The sequence below is a fragment of the Cupressus sempervirens genome, chromosome 4 (genome assembly GCF_028749045.1).
Source record: "Cupressus sempervirens isolate cs-2001-9-10 chromosome 4, ASM2874904v1, whole genome shotgun sequence".
In the NCBI taxonomy this organism is placed as follows: domain Eukaryota; kingdom Viridiplantae; phylum Streptophyta; class Pinopsida; order Cupressales; family Cupressaceae; genus Cupressus; species Cupressus sempervirens.
Genome location: NC_143121.1, coordinates 460,971,273 through 460,993,228, shown reverse-complemented (window position 1 = coordinate 460,993,228; position 21,956 = coordinate 460,971,273).

Below are 21,956 nucleotides of genomic sequence, written 5' to 3'. Positions count from 1 at the left end.
CACTTTTAACAAGGTGACTAAAATTCCTGAACTAGGTCACATTTAACAGTGTATATTGTAATCTTTAACAAAGTTGGCCTTTAATAGGGCATCACTTCAGCAGAGTGAAAAAGGAGTAGCATGTTACTGGTGGTTTTTCTCAAATAGGGTTTCCATATTAAATAATTATATCAATGTGTTGATAGATGTGTTGTGTTTTTTCTTTAATGTTTTATATTTCTCTAAGTTGATTTGAACAGTAACATACAAGTTTTAGTTGATACACAATGAATGCATGCATGGGTATGAATGTTTTATGGGTTCACTGAATTATGAAAAAAATTATTTGTACATTTGGACCTTGAATAACTAATTCCCCCCCCCCCCCAAACCTCTCAATTATTCTAAAAGAATTTCAACAATTGGTATTAGAGCCATCTACTTAAGAGGAATAGTTTTAAGGTACTAGAAGCACAAAGATCAAGATGTCAAAAAGAGAAGTACCCAAGCTCAAAAAAGATAACTTTCTTGCATGGAAAAGTTTGATGAAGCTACACCTTGGAGGACTTGGAGATCATGCACAATCTTGCATTTCAATGGAACATGTTGATCTAGCAGGAGCCCTAACTACTAAAGATATGAAGAAAAATAAAGGACATAATCAGGAAATGTGGAGATTGCCTCTACCCTAATCTATGTCAAATTTGATGATATCAAAGGTCTTGATAGTGCAAAGAAGATGTGGGATGCCCTAGCCACCATCTAAGGAGGAGACAAAAATTTTCAAAGAGCCAAGTTAGAGAGTCCTAGAGGTAAGTTTGATGACATGAGAATGGAAGAAGGTGAGAATATTGCTCAATATGTTGCTAGGATAAAAGAAGTTGTTAGTGCAATAAAAGGTGCTACTAGTAAAATAGATGATGATACTATGCTAAGTAAAGTCTTGAGGACATTATTGGATGTTTATGCCATTAGAGTATCTACAATCCAAGAGTTAAGATGTATACTAGGAAATGATCTAACCCTTGAAGGTCTGGTAGGTAGACTCACTACTTTTGAGCTATCTAATTTTGACAACTACAAATGAGAGAGTATTGAATCTACTTTCAAAAAAAAAATATTATTGAAGGATTCTAAGGAGGCAAAGTAGAAGAAGAAGAAAAGAAAGCTAAAATTTGCATCCAATGATAGCAACATAGATGAGGAAGACATTGAACAATTGGAAGCATTGTTGGCAAGAAGATTTTATAGAGGAAAAGGAAAGTTCAAAGGCCAGTTACCCATCATTTGTTTCAATTATAATGAAGTTGGTCATATTGCTGCAAGATGCACATAGAAGAAGAATTATAGAGAAGGAAAAAAGCACAAAAATAGAAGAGAAGATGATGGTAGAGATTACAAAGACAAAGGCAAAAAGTCACACTACATTGCTGATGAACATAACTCTAATGAACATGATGATGAAGTGGTATATATTGCAATGAAGAATGAATCTATTAAGGATGAGGCAACTGCACTTGTGACTTGTGTAAACAAAAATGATAAATTGATTATTGACAATGGATGCTCACATCACATGACTAGAGACAAAAGTAAGTTTGTTACTTTAACTTGTTATGATAGAAATAGTGTAAGATTTGGTAATAATGCACCATGTTTGATAAAAGGAAAAGGGTCTATCAAACTCATAGATAAGATTTCATGTGACAATGCTTACTATGTTGAAGGATTGAATTATAAATTGTTAAGTGTGTCACAATTAAATAATTTGGGATGCAAAGTTGAGTTTGAAAATAAAATTGCCAAGATATATAACACAAATGGAAACTTGATTGGAAAAGGTGATCAAACTAGAAGTAATTTCTTGTATCTAGATATAGAAGATGCTACTTGTCTTATTGCAAAATTTATGATGTATGGCTTTGGCACAAGAGATTATGTCATGTTAACTTTGATAATCTGATTAGTATCAATAATATGAAAAGAGTTAGAGGTTTGCATAAGTTGAAGAAACTTGATAATATAATATGCAAATAATGTCAGCTAGGAAAGATGACAAAGTCAAGCTTTAAAAGTAAAGCTTATACCTCTAAAGAAATACTAGAAATTGTTCACACTGACTTGTGTTGACCTAAAGAAGTGCAAAGCTATAAAGGAGATAAGTACATAATGCTATTTATTGATGATTACTCTAGGATGATGAGAGTCATGTTTCTAAAACAAAAATTAATGCTTTTCAAATGTTTAAGTGGTACCTGGCAAGAGTTGAAAATGAAATTGGTAAAATTATGAAATGTTTTAGATCAGACAAAGGAGGAGAATTCACTTCAAATGAGTTTGAGATGTTTTGTAATGACAAAGGAATCAAAAGACCAACATTTGCACCTAGGACCCCTCCACAAAATGGAATTTATGAAGGAAGAAACATGTCTATAATGGACTATGCCAAAACACTCATGATGGAGAAGAATATTTCTCTAAAATACTGGAGAGAAGTTGTAAGTACTATTGTATCTACATTGAACTATGTGCAAGTCAAGAAAGGTACTTATTCAATACCTTTTGAACTATGGTATAGATATCCACCTAATGTGAAATACTTTTAGGTATTTGGAAGAAAATGTTATATTCTTAAAGACATTAGGAGTGGAAAGTTTGATGAAAAAAATGAAGAAGATATATTCCTTGGTTACTCTACAAGAAGTAAAGCTTACAAATGTTTAAATGTTAACATTAACAAAATTGTGGAAAGTGCAAATGTAAATTTTGATGAGTTTATAGAAGTAAATAAGGTTGAACCTACAAAGGAACCAGAAGAATATCAATCATTTGGATACTTCTATGAAGGAATGCCTACTGAAGGAATGCCTACTAAAGAAGATGCTACAAATCAAGTTGCAAACCAACAATAAGTCTCAATAATTGTCGAGTCACAACCTATGAATGCCAAGCTACATTCAAGAACCAAGCTATATTCAGATGCCAAGTTGCAGAATGAAGAAAATGCATGTTCTGATTCTGAGATTAGTATATGTGAAAGAGATGCTGAAACACTTGACAAAGATGTACATAGTGACATTGAAGCTGAAAGACAAAATGTAGTAACAATAACTAAGCCAAGATTGTCAAAATATGTCAAAATACATCATCCTACAAATCAAATCATTGGAGACAAAGATGCAAGGCCAATGACAAGAAATAGATTGAGAAGTGAATCATGTCTGTTAAGCATGAAGGAACCTAAGACAATGAAAAATGCATTGGAAGATGATGATTGGTGCAAGGCTATGGAAGAAGAAATTTAGAAAATAGAGAAGAACAAGATATGGAGTCTAGTTCCTAGACTAGAAGACAAGAATGTGATTGGCACCAAATAGTTATTCAGAAATAAGCTAAATGAGAATGGTGAAGTGACAAGGAACAAAGCAAGACTAGTTTGCAAAGGATATGCATAAGAAGAAGGAATTGACTATGGTGAGACATTTTCCCCTGTTGCAAGAATGGAGGGAGTGAGAATTTTACTTTCTTATGCTACATACAAAGGTTTCAATGTTTATCAGATGGATGTCAAATCTACATTTATGAATGGCATGCTAGAAGAAGTGGTCTACATAGAATATTCAAAAGGTTTTTTTGATAAAAATAATAACTTGATATGTAGACTACACAAAGCCTTATATGGATTGAAACAAGCACCAAGAGCATAGTATGAGAGACTTCATACTTATCTTGTGAAGATTGGATTTGAAAGGACTTATGATAACAATAATTTGTACATGAAGACAGATAAGGACAAAGGTATACTATTATGTAAAATATTTATTGATCATATCATCTTTGGAGGAAAAGATACTTTGTGTAAGGAATTTGCAAATTAGATGAAGCAAAAATTTGAAATGTAATTGTTTGGTGAGATCAAATTCTTTGTGGGACTAAAATTATATTAGATGAAATATGGTATATATATCACTTAGTCAAAACATGTCAAAGAGATATTGAAGACATTTGGACTAGAGGATTCCAAGCTAGTAAGTACACTTATGGTGACAAAACTCAAGCTATCAAAGAGTGATGATTTATCTAAGGTAAATCAAACAATATATAGATCGATGATTGGAAAATTGTAATATGTAGTACACTACAGACCTAATATTGCATTAGCTATATGGATAGTTTCAAGATTCTCTACTAATCCTAGAGAGAATCACTTGATGGCTATGAAAAGGATAATGAGATACTTGAAAGGAATAGAAGAGTTTGGTTTATACTATAAGAAGAATGAAAAGTTTGAATTGAGAACCTATACTGATGTTGATTGGGCTAGAAATAGTGATGACAGAAAAAACACCAGTGGAGGAGCATTCTTCTTAGGTAAAAGATTAGTTACATGGACTATCAAGTAGTAAAGTTGTACTTCCCAATCTACTACTAAAGCAAAGTATGTTGTTGTTGTTATTAACTACACAAACATTGTATGGATCAAACAACTACTTAAGGGAATGAAGGAAGAAATCACAAAATTAGTGACACTTTATTGTGACAATATAAGTGCTATCAATATATCAAAGAATCATATGATGCATACAAAGACAAAGCACATTACAATCAAGTATCATTACGTAAGGGAATTGGTTCAAGATAAAGAGGTGAAGATGAAATATATTAACACAAAGGAGAAATTATTGATATCTCCACAAAAGCATTACTTAAGAATTCTTATGAGTATCTAAGAGGTAAACTAGGGGTGATATCCCCTATCAAAGGCTATGTAAAAGACAAAAGGAGTGCCCTATTGGATACAATTGTCTAATTGTGTGTTGTCTTTGATGTTACAAATATATCATATTAGTTGTTAATCTGTGCTTACTGAGCTCACCTAGTTAGCAAGACAATTTCTCTTGTCTAATGAGCATTCTTGGAGATTACTCTGTGAAGATTGTGTCTACCTAGCTTGTTTGGGCATCAAAAGAAATTATAGCAGGAAGTAGTATTAATCCAGTTCTCATGGTTAACAAAGGAAAGTTGGTAAGAGTCAGTGTTCACCAAGTTCACTTAGTTGTTAAAAGATTTTGCAAGTTCACAGTGTTAACCAAGCATTTATTGGTCAACACAAGAAATCATTTCAGGATCAGTGTTTACTGAGTTGGGTTAGTTATCGAAGGATTTTGTTGATTTGGGATATGAAGTTTAATAATTTCAAGTATTGTTTCTAGGTAGATGTGGTAATGATTATTGGCCATTTTAATTTGTAACTAAGTTGACTTGATAATCTGGATGGTATATATGAAAGGTCAAGAGGAGATTCTAAAGTGTCCATGAGTATGTGAGTATATTGATTGAAAAGGAAAGTGTGTGAGAAAATTTGAAGGATGGTTAGATATCCTTGTAAAGTAGCAAAGTAATATTCAATTAGGAAGGATCAAGCTCTTTTGAATAGAATAGAGATTAGGATTCAACAATTCAGTTGCATCTCAAATAGGTCATTTCATTGTTACTTTCTTACCATTGTAGCAGTGATCCAAAATCTCTTAATAGAGTTGGCTTAACAACTAGTTGTAAACCCTCTAACAAGGTGATAGTTCTATTGAATTATTTTAAGACCTCTTCCATGGCCACTCCTAACAGGGTGATTAAATCCTCTAACAAGGTCACACCTAATATTGTGTTTTGTAACCTTTAACCAGGTTGGCTCCTAACAGGGTTTACTTTAGAAGAGTGAAAATCAGTAACTAGTTACATTGGTGGTTTTTTTCATATTGAGTTTCCACATTAAATCTAGTGTCTCTTGTGTTTATTTCTTCTCTCTCATGTTTTCAAATTATTACTATTGATGTTAGATCTGCTAAAGTTAAATATACTCTACATTTACCAAGTTACAACATTTTTAGTATGTTTATTGAGTGATAGCAGTAAGTAGTTTTGTTGACATCTAATGGATCTAACGATATATTTTTGTGGTAACTAATTCACACCCCCCCCCCCCCCCCCCCTCAGTTACTCCATCTATTTTCCAACAATTGGTATCAGAGCTTTTGGTGTTTACAGGAAAGGTTTCAAGGACCTAAGCTAAAGATTAGGATGTCTTACAAAAGAGAAATTTCAAAGCTTAATAGAGAAAAATTTTCAGCATGGTAGGGACTTATGAGACTTCATCTGGCTTCCATTGGTAATTCAAGATGCAAATATCTTGATGAAGAATACACAACTCCTACTGGTACATTATCTATTAGAAATATTGTTGAGAAAAAGAACCATAACACCATGATGATAGATATTGCATCTGCTCTTAGCTATGAGGAATTTGATGATATCAAGGACTACAAAACCACTTTTGAAATGTGGAATAAGCTAAAGGACATCTATGGTGGTGATGACAATGTGAGGAGAGCCAAAGTTGAAATTCTTAGAGGATAGTTTGATTAGATGAGAATGAGAGAAGATGAATATGTTGTCAAATATGTGCAAAAAATCAAAGCTAGTGTTAGTGCAATCAAAGCTTCTAGAGGAGAAATCAAGGAAGAAACTGTTATAAGTAAACTTCTTAGAACATTTCTCCCTATCTATGTAATTAGAGTATCTACTATTCAAGAAAGTAGAAGTGAGACAAATCATAAGATAACTTTGGATACCTTAGTAAGAAGATTGATAGCTTTTGAGTTAGACAACTATGACAATTATGTTCCAACTTCCAAGAATATTGAATTTTCATTTGAAACCAAGATTTCACTTAAGGAAAAAGGCAAGAAAATAAAGGACATTCAATAAAAAAGTGAAGAATAATCAAAGGAAAGTTTTGATAGTGACCTTGAAGTTGTTAAAGCTCTACTTGCAAGGAAATATTCTAGAGGCAGAGGAAAATACAAAGGTAAAGTTCCATTAATCTATTTTCATGTAAAGAGGTTGTTCATATTGCTACCAGGTGTCTAAAAAAAGATAAGGATGAAAAGAAGAGTCACTAGTACAATGGCAAGAAGGATTTCAAAGGTCACAAGTCATTCAAGGACAAAGGTAAGAAAACTTGTTTTATGGCTAAGGATTCTAATAATAGTGAAGATAAAATAGTTTACATTGTTGTGAACGATGAATCTAATGATGAAGAAGATAAGATGGCATGTATCTCTCATGTGAGAAAAAATGATAAATGGATCATAGATAGCGGATGTTCACATCATATGACTAGAGATAAAACAAAGTTTGAACCTTTGAACATTTTAAACCTTTAAATAGTGGATGTTCACATCATAAATCTCTTTAACCAAAGAACTTGTATGTGACAATGCCTATTGGGTTGAAGGACTAAAACATAATCTACTGAGTGTGGCATAGCTAATTAACATTGGATTCAAGGTGAAATTCATGCATTGCAAGGAAAGACTAATGGATGAAAAAGAAAAATTGATTGGATCAAGAAAACAAACAAAAGGTAACCTATTTCATCTTGATCTTGGTGATTGCTCATGTTTTATTACTCAAGTTGAAGAAAGTTGGTTATGTTACATAAGGTTATGTCATGTAAATTTTGATAACATGGTGAAAATAAGAAAATTCAGGAAAGTAAGAGGCATTCCTAGTTTAAAGAAATCAAATATTGGTTTATGTAAGAATTGTCAGATTGGAAAAATGGGAAAGACTAGTTTTAAAAGTAAAAACTCTCAGTTTGAAGATATCTTGGAAATTGTGCATTTTGATTTATGTGGACCTATTGGAATAGAAAGCTATAGTGAAGAAAAATTCTTTATACTTTCTGTTGATGACTATTCAAGAATGATGACTGTTATGTATCTTAGAGAAAAGTTAGAGGCATTTGAGAAATTCAAATGGTATTTGGAAAGAGTAGAGAAATAAATAGGAAAAAGACTAAAATTCTTAAGATCAGAAAGAGGTGGTGAATTCATCTCCAATGAATTCAATAACTTTTACATTGAAAGAGGAATTAAAAGATAGGTATCAGCTCCTGGAACTCCCAAGAAAAATGGAATAGCTAAAAGAAGAAATAGATCCATAATGGATTGTGCAAGAAATTTGATGATTGAAAAGAACATTCCTATCAAATATTGGAAGGAAGCTATTAGCACTATAGTTCATACCTTAAACCGAGTAAAGTTGAAAAAAGACTCATATAAAACTTCCTATGAGTTATGGTATGGCTATAAACCTAATGTAAGCTACCTAAAAGTATTTGGAAGTAAAATTTGATGTGAAAGGTGATGAAAGTATATTCTTAGGATATTCTTATAGAAGTAAGGTATATAGATGTTTGAATTTGTCGACTCATAAAATCATAGAAAGTGCACATGTAAGAATTGATGAGTTTGTAGAAAGGACTGAAGAAGAAAGAAAAAAGGAACTAGAAGACTATAGGAGATTTTTTTACATTGATCCATAATGGATTGTGCAAGAACTTTGATAATTGAAAAGAACATTTCTATCAAATACTGGAAGGAAGCTATTAGCACTACAGTTCATACCTTAAATAGAGTAAAGTTGAAAAAAGACTCATATAAAACTTCCTATGAGTTATGGTGTGGCTATAAACCTAATGTAAGTTACCTAAAAGTATTTGGAAGTAAATGTTATATCTTGAAAGAATCTAGAAATGGAAAATTTGATGTGAAAGATGATGAAGGTATAGTCTTAGGATATTCTTACAGAAGTAAGGTATATAGATGTTTGAATTTTTCCACTCATAAAATCATAGAAAGTGCACGTGTAAGAATTGATGAGTTTGCATAAAGGACTACAGAAGGAAGAAAAAAGGAACCAGAAGACTATAAGAGATTTGTTTACATTGAACCTAATATGCTACTAGACACATCTATCAATAAGGACACTTCTACTCCTATGTCTTCCTCAATCACTGAGTTGGAAGAAGCTCAAACTAAGTCACAAGGACTTGAGTCACAATCTAAAGCTATCAAGCCAACACCTACCGAGTCTAAAGGACTTGAGCCATAGAAAGAACAATTAGAGCCAGAATTTGAAATTCAAAATGAAGACAATAGAATTCATTCAAAAGGAAAAGAACCTGTATTAGCCAAGTATGTCAGGAGGCATCATGCACTAGACCAAATTATTAGAAATAAATTAGAAAGTACTATGACAAGAAGTAAGCTAAAAGGTACATGTTTACTTGCTGATTTTGAAGCTAGAAATGTAAAAGATGCATTGGAAAATGAAATTTGGATTGAGGCTATGAATGAAAAAATAGAGCAAATAGAGAAGAAAAAAACTTGGACTCCTGTACCTAGGCCTAAAGATAAAAATTTGGTTGGAACAAAATGGATATTTAGGAATAAGTTGAATGAAGATGGTAAGGTATCAAGAAACAAAGCTAGATTGGTAGGTAAAGGCTATATGGTGAGATTTTTTCTCTTTTTGAAAGATTGGAAGGTGTTGGGACCTTACTTGAACATGCAGCACATAAAGGATTTAAGGTATATTAGATGGATATTAAATCTACATTTCTCAATGGTATTCTTGATGAAGAAGTCTACAGTGAACAACCAGAAGGTTTTGTTGATCCTGACAGAAGGGATGTGGTTTGAAAGTTACACAAAGCATTGTATGGTCTAAAATAATCTCCTAGAGCATGGTATGAGAGGTTGCACAACTACCTTATACAAATTAGTTTCTAGAGAACTAATGATAACAACAATTTGTACACCAAGAAACAACAAGATAACAAGATTGTATTGGCAAAAATATTTGTGGATGATACTTTATTTACAAGGAATGATGATCTATGAAAAGAATTTTCAAAGAAAATGAACAAAGTGTTTGAAATGTCTATGTTTGGTGAGATTAAGTTCTTTATTGGATTATAGATTCAATAGAGCAAAAATGGTATCTACATCACTCAGTCTAAGTATATCAAGGAGATACTCAAGAAGTTTGGTATGGAAGATTCTAAACTAGTTGGAACCCCCATGTGTACTAGACTAAAGCTTTCTAAAGATGATGATTCAAAAGAGGTAGATCAGACATTGTATAGATCAATTATTGAAAAATTATAGTATGTAGTTCATACAAGACTTGACATTGCTCTTGCAGTTTGTATAGTAGCTAGATTCTCAACTAAACCCAAAGAAAATCATATGATGGCAATCAGAAGAATCTTGAGATATTTGAAAGGTATTGAAGACTATGCTCTATGGTATAAACTTGGAGGAAATCTAGACCTAAAAGTGTTTACTGATGCTAATGGGCTAGAAATCTAGATGATAGAAAGAGTACAAGTGGTGGAACATTCTTTCTTGGTAAAAGATTGGTATCTTGGACAAGCAAAAAGAAAAATTTCACATCCCAATCCATTATAGAAGAAGAATATGTTGCAACAACAATGAATTGTTCTAATATTGTTTGGTTTAAATAGTTGTTGGAAGGCATGAAGGTTGAGATCAAAGAACCAGTTGTCATGTTTTGTGATAATACTAGTGCAATTAACATATCTAAGAATCTAGTGATGTATTCCAAAACCAAGCATATTTCTATAAAATATCATTTTGTCAAAGAATTGGTGTAGAAAAAAGAAATTAGATTGCAATATCTCCATACAAAAGAACAAATTGCAGACATATTTACCAAGTCATTACCTAAGGATGCATTCTTATATCTAAGAGGTAAGTTAGGGGTCATTCCCCTATCTAAAGCTCACTAAGTAAAGCTTTAGTGATGCATCAATAGGAACTAAGTTGAAGATCAATCAGTTGATGTTGCATAATCAAGAGAACATTGCATATGAACCAGTACTCAAGGTACATTGATGCTCATTTGGTATCTGTTGTCTTTGGCATGTGTTTTCAAAGAGGGAGAGTTTATTGTCATATCTTTCTAAAAAAAAATTTGAGAAGAAGCTATGTAATTCCTTCATAGAGGGAGATTATTGCATAAAAGAGAAGCTTGTGGTATAAAATCTTAGAGGGAGAAACTTTTTATCAAAGAAAATCTTGTTTTCAAATTTCATTGTGCTATGACATACGTTTCCATCAATGCCAAAGAGGGAGATTATTGGATATAATTGTCTAATTGTGTATTGTCTTTGATATTACACAAATGTCATATCAGTTGTCAATCTATGCTTACCAAGATCACTTGGTTAGCAAGATAGTTTCTCTTGTCTACCGAGCATTCCTGAAGATTACTCTGTGAAGATCGTGTCTACTAAGCTCACTCAAGCATCAAAGGAAATTATAGTAGGAAGTAGTATTAACCAAGTTCTCATGGTTAATGATACAAAGTTGGTCAGAGTCAATATTCACCAAGTTCACTCAGTTGCCAAAGGATTTTGCAAGTTCATAGTGTTAACCAAGCATTTGTTGATCAACATAGGAAATCATTTTAGGATCAATGTTTATTAAGCTAGGTTAGCTATCAAAGGATTTTATTGATTTGGGATATGAATTTTAATTATTTCAAGTATTATTTCTAGCTAACTATGGTATTGTAATTTTAAATTAAGCTGACTTGATAATCTGGATGGTATATATGAAAGGTCAAGAGGAGATTCTAAAGTTTGCATGAGTATGCAAGTATATTGATTGAAAAGGAAAGTGTGTGAGAAAATTTGAAGGATGGTTAGATATCCTTGTGGAGCAAAAAAGTAATATTTGATTAGGAAGGATCAAGCTTTTGTGAACAAAACAAAGATCTAGATTTAGCAATTCAATTGCATCTCAAATAAGCTATTTCATTGTTACTTTCTTACCATTGTAGTAGTGATCCAAAATCTCTTAACAAAGTTGGTTTAATAGCTAGTTGTAAATCCTCTAACAAGGTGATAGTTCCATTGAATTATTTTAAGACCTCTTGCAAGGCCACTCCTAATAGGGTGATTAAATTCTCTAACAAGGTCACACCTAATAGTGTGTTTTGTAACCTTTAACCAGGTTGACTCATAATAGGGCTCACTTTAGAAGAGTGAAAATTAGTAACTAGTTACATTGGTCATTTTTCCCATATTGGGTTTCCACATTAAATCTAGTGTCTCTTGTGGTCATTTCTTCTCTATCATGTTTACAAATTATTACTATTGATGTTAGATCTGCTAAAGTTAAATACACTCTGCATTTACTGAGCTACAACATTTTTAGTATCTTTACCAAGTGACAATAGTAAGTAGTTTTGTTGATATCTAAGGGATCTAAGGAAATATTTTTGTGGTAACTGATTCACCCCCCCCTCCTGCCGCCCCCCCCCCCCCCCAGTTACTCCATCTATTTTCCAAAATGCCCTGCATCAAACAAGATGCCATTCATTTAATACAAATTGATGCAGTGGATCTTTCTTTAGGAAATACCTAAAGTAATCATAGAATTGGAACTACAAAATAGTCACAAGCAAGGTGATAGAGGGAGAAATTGAAAAACCTGCAAAAACCTATATCTGCATATATTAAAGATGCCAAGTGTTGAGTATATGTCTTTGGAATTATTGTCAAAGAGGGAGAAAGTACATTAAACTGATCAAGTGCAAGAGAAAAAATGGAGAAAGTACATTAAACTGATCAAGTGCAAGAGGAACAATAGAGAAAGTAATTCAAGAAAGAAAGAGGGAGAAATCTATTTGAGAAAAGATCAGAACAAAGAGGGAGACATCATCAGAAGATCAAGAAAGAAAGAGGGAGAAAGTAAGCAAAGAAAGGATTTCAAAAAAGAGGGAAATATTCTACTGATCAATTCAATATGAAAGAGAGAATTAAAAAGGAAGTAAGAGGGAGTTATATTTTGTAACCTAATCAGAAGATGAAAGTAGTTGATATTTTGGTATTATCTTACTATTTTAACTAGGTTAGTTTGATTGAACAAGATGTTCATCATTTGTTTGACTTGGTTGATCAGTTTGGTTTGTCATCAATGCCAAAGAGGGAGATTGCTGATATCTAATTGAAAACATCATTTATTAGAAAGATTGTTGAAGAAGACTATGTGTTTCGATCAGTGTTTTGTCACTAATGTCAAACTTGCCATTTGTTGGTAAGACAATTGCTTATATGTTTCAATTACTATCACTTGGCTGATGAGGAGGATTTGACCAACAAGATGTAACAAAAGTACCTAGAGGAAAGGTTAAGTTATGATTATGTAATGAAGTATAAGGATTAGTTAAGACAGTGGTAACATAATGGATTAATGATCTACTTGAGGTTACAAAATGGCTAGCTACACTTAGAAAGTTTAGATGAATAAGTTAAACAAAATTCATTCACCAAGCTTTACCAAGTGGATAGTAGGTGTCGAGCAAAGTTAGTTCAAGATGAGAAAAAGTTAGTTGGAGCTGAGTGAAAACAAATTCTAGTGGATGTTGAGGAAGACAATAGATGCCAAGTAATTTTTAGTTGATGTCAAGCAATAGTAAATTCTATTTGATGCCAAGTGACACAGTATGTGCCAAGCATTAGAAGATTGATAGTGTCGAGCTATTTCATTATGACAAAGATCAAAGATTTGCCAAATAAAAATTGACAAGTTTTTTTTCTTGGAACTTGTGAATCAAGAGAAAGATAAAATTGATGAGTTGGTGGCAAAAAATATTATGTAAACCATTTTGGAAGTGGATTCAAATGGATTTAAGAGAAGTTTCTAGAAAAGATAGGATATGGGGTAGATACATTGTATCCTACCTAATCCATCCAAAAACCCTAACTTAATGATGGATAATGAGTGGAAAAATGTTCTAATTTCTTGTATATAGGAATTTTTGGTCATGAAGCAAAAGAGTAAGATAGTTTGGTGTGAAAACCTGATAAGGAGAAGGAGAAAGGGGTTTTTCTTCATCAAGTGACCCAAGAGAAGAGTTTATAATGGCGTACTGAGCAAGAAGGCTTAAGAGGATAAATGCTTAAAGGGTGAACAAGCTATCAGAGCTACAAAGAATGGAAGGCAAGCAGAGTTGAGGATCGAATCGATATTTTTGATCTACAAGTGAGGTTGTAATTTGTATCATATCAAAGCTCTACTATTACTTTCTAACAATTGTATCAATCTAGGGTAAATTATTTGGAGTAAGGTTGACTTAGCAGTCATTGGAAAATCTTTTAACAAGGTGGTATTCCAAGTGAATGGCCTAAATTCCTCTAACAAGGCTCACTTTTAATAGGGTGACTTAAATCCCTTAACCAAGTCACATTTAACAGTGTGTATTGTAACCTTTAATAGGGTTGGCCTTTAACAGAGCATCACTTTAGAAGAGTGAAAAAGGAGTAGCATGTTACTGGTGGTTTTTCTCAAATTGGATTTCCATGTTAAATCATTGTGTCAAATGTGTTGATGGACGTATTGTGTTTCATGTTTTACATTTCTACAAGTTGATTTGAATAGTAACATACAAGTTTTAGTTGATACACAATGAATACATGCATGGGTATGAATGTTTTATGGGTTCACTAAATTGTGAAAAGTTTTATTTGTACATCTGGACCTTGAATAACTAATTCACCCTTCCCCCCTCTTAGTTATTCTAAAATAATTCCACCATCTTTTCAATTAATCTATTTATAGTTTGTAACTCTTTCATATAAGTTAGTACCAAGTGCTCCAACATGACTATATTCAAGGAATCTCAAATCTCCAAATACCTACTTTCACCAAAATGCTCAAAACTTATTCATTTCTTTATAAAATTGAACCAAACCAAAAGTATGAGAAGGATAATTCATCATTCTATCTATCCATTACTATTTTACATGGTTTTCATGTTGTATAGGATTGTAAAAGGCATAGAAAAAACTATAAAACAAAAAAAAATCAAAATCAAAACAACAACAATTAGAATGCACCAAAAATGTATCAAAATATTTCCTCTTCTCAAATCTGATTTGGTTTAGAAATAAAATAGTATTTATATCCATTTGACAGTTATAAACCTTTCTAACTACCCCAAGACCAACCATCTACTTTTTTACATCATTTTTGTAATGTTAGCAACTTTCTCAATGTTGCATTTTACAACTTATTATGCAACTTTTACATTTTTGACAAAATGACTTCAAAAATTTTTCAAATCTCTCTATACATATCCAAATGGAATATTTAAGACCTTTTATAATTCTTTTACCCTTCCATGGGTCTTTTACACAAATTTGACTAGGTAAACCTAAACATGACCTATTTGACAACTTGACCAATATTTTGTGCATGCTTACATTTCTTGTCAACACCTTCACAAATGGATTCAAAATGAATCAATAAATTATATAATTGAATTTAAATGACTCAAAAATCTTATATATCTCATAGTGAGCTCTAGGATTAGGTGTTCCTACACCACAATCTATTTGGAGAGATAAGATTTGTTTACTTGTTGTGGTTTGTTTTTGTTATCAATAATAACCTTCCTCCATGAATGTCAATAAAGAGTGAGAACATTATGTTGGAAATGATTGGTTCAAGTATTTTATTCTTTTATTTTTATCTACATGTAATTTATATAATTCTTGGAGTGAAATGACCACAATAATTATCTAATGTTATTCATTCAACTAGACAAATACTGAGTGAAATATATGAATGTATATATTGCACATCTTATTGACAAGTTTTTGGAGTTATAGAATGGTTTCATTGGTATGATATCTTTAGACTAATCAGGAAAAATCATGATGCCCTAGGGTTCACACATTTCTATGGTATGTTATGTTGAAATTTAGTTGTACACGATAATACTAATTCCAAAAATGAACATATTTAATCCAATTGTATCATTATCTTGTAGGTCTTCAAACAAAGGGAAAATTTGCATGTCTAGTGTTTGGTCCAAAGATGAAATCTTGTCATTCTAAAAGTTTAAGAAAGTAGGTGTTTGATGAGAATAGGAACTTACTTGACAACAATCATAAGTATCAAAGTGCCAAAAAAACATCTTTTCAATAGGAAAGAAGAGACTACAATTGAAAAGAAGAGACTAAATCAAAGCCATAAATAATGATGCCTCACCTATGGTAGTTGGAATATAATAAAATTTGAGGTCATCAAGGCATCATTAACCACCTTCCAAAGGGACTAAAATTTTATCTTAGAGAATTTAGTAGGCTGCCCTACTATGATCAGCTACAAATTTTGCATTTGTTTGATACTATGCATATTGGAAAGAATATAATCAAGACACTATGGAAAATATTGGGTAGGAGGCGTGACAAAGAAAAAATTTCCAAAATTTGTAGTGACATTCATGATTCCAATCATGCAATGATAATTATCATTGAATCAAATAGCAATGAAGACTATATTAATGCAAGTGCTCCTCCTTGGTTATTAACAAAGGATAAAAGTAATGCCATAAAAGAAGTCATACAAAAAATTTGATTTCCTACAAAATTCACTGCAAATATAAGAAAATATCATATCAAATAAAAATAAATTTGGACTAGGGATAAAAATGAATGATTGTCATACCTTCATCAAATTATGTCATGGACTTGTTTATTTACAATATATTTGTGAAACTACATTCAATTTTCATTGTATTACATTAGAAAAGAATGAAATGGCCAGTTGATAATTTTTGCAATATGTGCTACCCCTATCGCTCCCAAAGTTTTTTGACTATAATAACAAATAAGTGGTATATGATCTTGGAAAATACATGAGGTAAGAAGTGATATTTTTTCAATATATCAAACAAGGAATATATTGTAAAGTCTGGTATTTATATGTTTTTGTGTCCTGAATTCCTTGTAGGTGGTTGTCATCTAAAGAAATCCATAAAGAAGATATAAAATATTGGAAGAAAAGAATTTGTCTACTAATGTGTGAAATGGAAAAGTGTTTATCTTCAAATTTTACAAATGCACAAGAATACTACCTCATAGAAAAAGTTGAGGAGATTAAAATAGGTGTACCTGTAAAACCTAGGTTAATGTGGATGGTTGAGAGAAACTTGAAATTTTTGAAGTGTTTGGTTCAACAAAGAGCTCATCCCAAGGGTTTTGAAGGTGAGTACCTAGTGGGGAACGATAAATTGAGGGAAGTGAAAGGTAATAAATTATGAGATTTTATTGTAGTTAATTAATTCTTAATATTTAAAATAGATTTTTTGTAAGTCATAAATTTACTTTTATACAACTGCTAAAGAGTGGGATGCAATACTTTTGTTTATTGCAAACAATCAAGATCGGATGATGGTATGGATTGAAAAAAGTCAACATTTTCATCATAGATTAAAATGGGAATCTGTGTCTTCATTGGTTAAACAAGATCATTAAAATGGAGATCCAAATGTTACAAAAAAGGAAATAGATTTGGCATACAATTTAAGAGATCTACAAGTACTTATAAGTTTGTTAATCAACTGTATGATTTTTAACTCATGATGCAATAATTTATACATGTTTGACATTATTGTAGGTGAGACACCACAAGTCTATGTTATGCAATGGTTATAAGTTTTACATTAGAGATTTTGATGGCACAAAGGGAACTTGTGATTCTAGGATAAGTGCAGTCTTCTAGGCATTTCATGTAGAAATGACTTACATCATTTAGAATCTCAAAATTGATACTATGGCATTCTGGTTGATGTCATCAAATGGTATAGACTAAAAATAAATCAAATTGATCCTAATAGAACTATTATTGAGCATGAGAATAAATTTCTAGTGATTAATACAAGGTTGTTTGAGCTAGTTGGGGATGAGCCCTATGTTACTCTAAGCCAATATGTGCAACCATTTTACGCAGATTTTCCACATAAGCCACATTGGTAATTTTTTCTTAGACATGATCTAAGAGGAAGGCTTATAAAATATAATGTGATGGAAGAAGATATCAAGGAAGAGGAATAAGTGGATCATGATCAAGAGTTAGTTGATGATGCTCCTTATGCAAATGACATTTCTATTGATCATGATGATGGTGCTTCTACTAATGATGATGATGTTGATGATGACAATGACCACCATGATAGTGGTGGTGATGATGTCAATGATGACAATGATCCTAATGATGAGATGGATACAAAATGATATTAATGATAGCCTAGGTTTGATTATTAGTGAGAAGAATGAAATGTACAATTATGTGATAAATGCCTATGTTATTCAATATTTACTTCTTGATAGATCAATAATTAATTTGATTAACTTGTCATGTACCTTTTACTATTTATAATTCATATCTAATGGTATTATTTGATGTAATTTTGAGTATATGTATCATGAATTTTTTAGCTAACATAAGACAATTGATTTACTATAGAAGAAACCTAAAGCCCTTTCATGAGTATCCCACATAGTCTCATGAATCATTAGGTATAAGTTAGTACTCCCAATAGAGATTAATGTATTTTACCATGTTTAAATTATCTCTCTCATTTCCAACCTATCTCTCTTATTTCATGGAGTGTAGGTACTAGCAAATAGGTATTTTTTATATTTGTCTTCCTCGATTGAGAAAAATTTAGGAATGGAAGAATAAAGTGAGGCATCAAGGAGATCGAATTGAGGTCAAAATATCATAGAGAAGTTCAATAAGCACATGAAAGTTTTCCTTTCCCAAGGGGGTCATGTTCTTATGATGATGTGAGTGAAGGTGACTCTAATGTGCCCTTTAGGTACAAACATCTACACAAATAATGGGTCCCCAATGAACTTCCTCTAATAAACACCAATTTTCGTGTTGGAGAGAGGATACATCACATAGCACCATACTTATTACATGGTTGAGGCCTCTTTTCCATGGATGGCATAAAGGTCTCTTAAAAAAAGGTTATTGAATTGATTGATTATGTCAGACCTTGCTATGATTACAATAGTTGGATGCATGTTATTAGATATATAAAAAAGTATATGTAGGTATGCACTCATGGAAAATTATATACAACAAAAAGTTAGTGAAAAAAGTAAAACAATCTCTATATACATTGATAGAAGGCCAAAAGCATCAGAGAATATTGCAGATTTTATAAATAATACACGACCTGTGTCAACTAAGAAGAGACCCAATTGCATATTTGAGGTGCAAGGGAAATTGTGTATTTGTATGTGCGATAAAATAAATACATGGAAGTGAAGACATTCTTATTGATTACAATTTGAATTTCATAGATACAAACAAAGCCACTATCATGGGCGAGGTGGTACATACTATGATCATTTAAAATAAACTAAATCAATAAATCCAACACACCATTAAATATTTATATTTTTTTGCTAACTTAGAATAATAAGATTTGTTCTAACATGTCTCAATGATTTTTTTTTGAAATATAGAGCTATAGTATGGATCAACAACCATAGGATACACATGGCAGTGATGGTTCTCATGGGACTTCTTCTTTCTAATAGGTAAAACTCATTATTATTGTACAAATTAGATATAATAAATATGTTAATGCATATTTTTTATTATGTTTTATTCTCCACTACTATTTTGGATTGATTTTAAATATAGAGCTAAAAATATTACTCTCACAAATGAGTGTTGTTTAGGTAAAGGAAAAGGAAAAAGTAGTCCAGAAGGACGAGGAGTCATATGATGAGCAAGATGAATTCATTATTGATTTTGTGTCAACCATTGATCTTGTGGTTATAGTGGAAAAGGTTCTTCATGCTATAGTAAGAAGGTTAATTCAATTAGCATTGACTCAACCTCAGACTCCTAAAATACGACAAATAGAGGATAATTTGATGCACCTAGTTCATACATATACAGTAAATATTAATGTAGTTTTTTATTATAACAAAAGTTCAATAACAGTTTTTATAGTATACTCTTTTATTTATGTCATTAAAAAACTCCATGTGTTATTTTTACAAAGGATGTTGAGGATGTACAAGGGTGACACCGTAGAGAATGATACTTTAGGTGGTTCAAGTACATCTCATGTTCTATCCTAAACTTGTGTTTTTCTTGAACAATATATATTTTTAATAACTTCAACAATCTTGTTTTATTGTGCTCTAACAATCTCATTTTTCAGCTCCTACCATTGATCCTATCATATTCCTCAATGTGTACATTAGGACAAAAACAACAATATATGAATAAAAAACCAGTAAAATTTGTATGTATGTGACTAAATCACGTGACTAATAGTAGTTAATATCTAGTCATTTATAACAATATTAAATTTACTACTAAGCAAATTTAGTCATTTATTTGATTACTAATTTTGATCATTGATTTAGCGGTATATTTAGTAGTATATTTAGTAATTGAGTTAGTAGTATATTTAATCATGTTTAGAGTCACATATTTAGTAGTATATTTAATCACCTATTTAGTTGTATATTTTATAGTTGATTTAGTCACATGTTTAGTAGCATATTTAATCATATATTTGGTCACATATTTGGTATATTTAATCACATGCTTAGTGTTATATTTAGTTGCATATATAGTAGTATATTTGATCAAATATTTAATAGTATACTTAATAGTATATTTGATCATAATAGGGCATGATGGAATCAAACCGCCATCCATCTACTTGTAAAGAAAGTGTTCTTCCATTGAGCTAGCACCCTTTAAAGAATGATCATACAATGTGTAACTTTCTACATTGTCTTAGTTCTTATCAATCATTCCTTTAGTGATTTATACTTAGTTTCTATATATAATTAGTGTACTTTTATCTTATTTTTTTCTTAGATGGAAGAAAAATTGATTATTGTATTTAGAAATAGCTAAATTCCTTTATCTACATGATGCATATTTTTCCTTAAGTTCTATATTATACACTTAGAAATATCAATTAGCATATTAATTACACATCACCATTGTAAAAAAATGTTTAAACATCTAATCATGACTTATACTTAGTCTTAATCAACACATGATTATAACACTATTCATTTTTCTCTAAGGTTCAATCTTTAGACCTGGCTAGACCTACCAATGATGACCCCATCTTTTGTTTAAACTTTCATATCCTTTAACACAAACTCATTAACCTTTTTCTTATTCAAAAACCCCATTCTCTAATAACTTTGAATATTTGTAGTCACATACTATAGATGAAAATATTCAAATGGTACAATACAAGAACTTTCCCATACACATCACATCACATTTCTTCATCTTACATAATCTCCTAGCTATCTTACACTATGTCCTCAAACACTTGTATAATTACATTAACTACTTTTTGGGTCTTTTGAAAATTTCTTCCTAAATGGACCTTGTCAAAACTATAGCTCTTAATCATTAAACTTAAATGTATATAAAATTTTGCACGTAGAGGTTGTCCTTAGCCCCTTGTTGAAGATTGAAGATGTTGTATTATATATGGGATATATTTTTATGGAAACTAAATTTATTTATATTATACATATCTCAAATATTTATTCAGATTTATATTCTCTTAATGCTAAAGAGTCTCCACAATCCATGAAATAACTAGCTATTGTTTCAGGATGCCATTTTGTGAATTTTTTTGCATCAACATTTCAAATAACACTCTGTGATCCATCATTAGGATAAAAGTGATGTAGGAGCATTGAGATTTTATTTTTATGGTTTTATGACTTTAATCATTATGGATGTGTTGGAGACACATTAGGTAACCTTTCCTCATGATTGCATAGAGATTGGATGGATTGAGTTGAAGTTTGAGTTGTTTGTACCTTGCTACTGGAACTATGTTTTTTGGTTTTTGGGTGCATATTACAGGGCATATAACTAATTTTTGTAATGAATGAGAGGATTAAATTTTTAGGGGTTGAAGAGGGCATATATTAATATCTTTGGTTAAAGTAAAAATTTCTAATTCTTTATAAGTTGGGAGATATGGCAATTCTCCTAGAGTATCAATTTCTAGTAGTTTTGTGCAACAATTTTTTGTGCTTGACTTTCAAGATGGATGTGCACTTATCCTTAGTGAATCAGCCTTTGTGAACTTAAGGGGTTGTATAGGACCTAAATTAATACCCAAATTTTGAAGCACAAGTTCTAAATCAATCAGATCTAGGAGATATCATGATTTTTCTCAAACATTGATCTCTAGAAATTTAATTGCTATTGCAGGCTGACTTGTGGCTCTTCAAG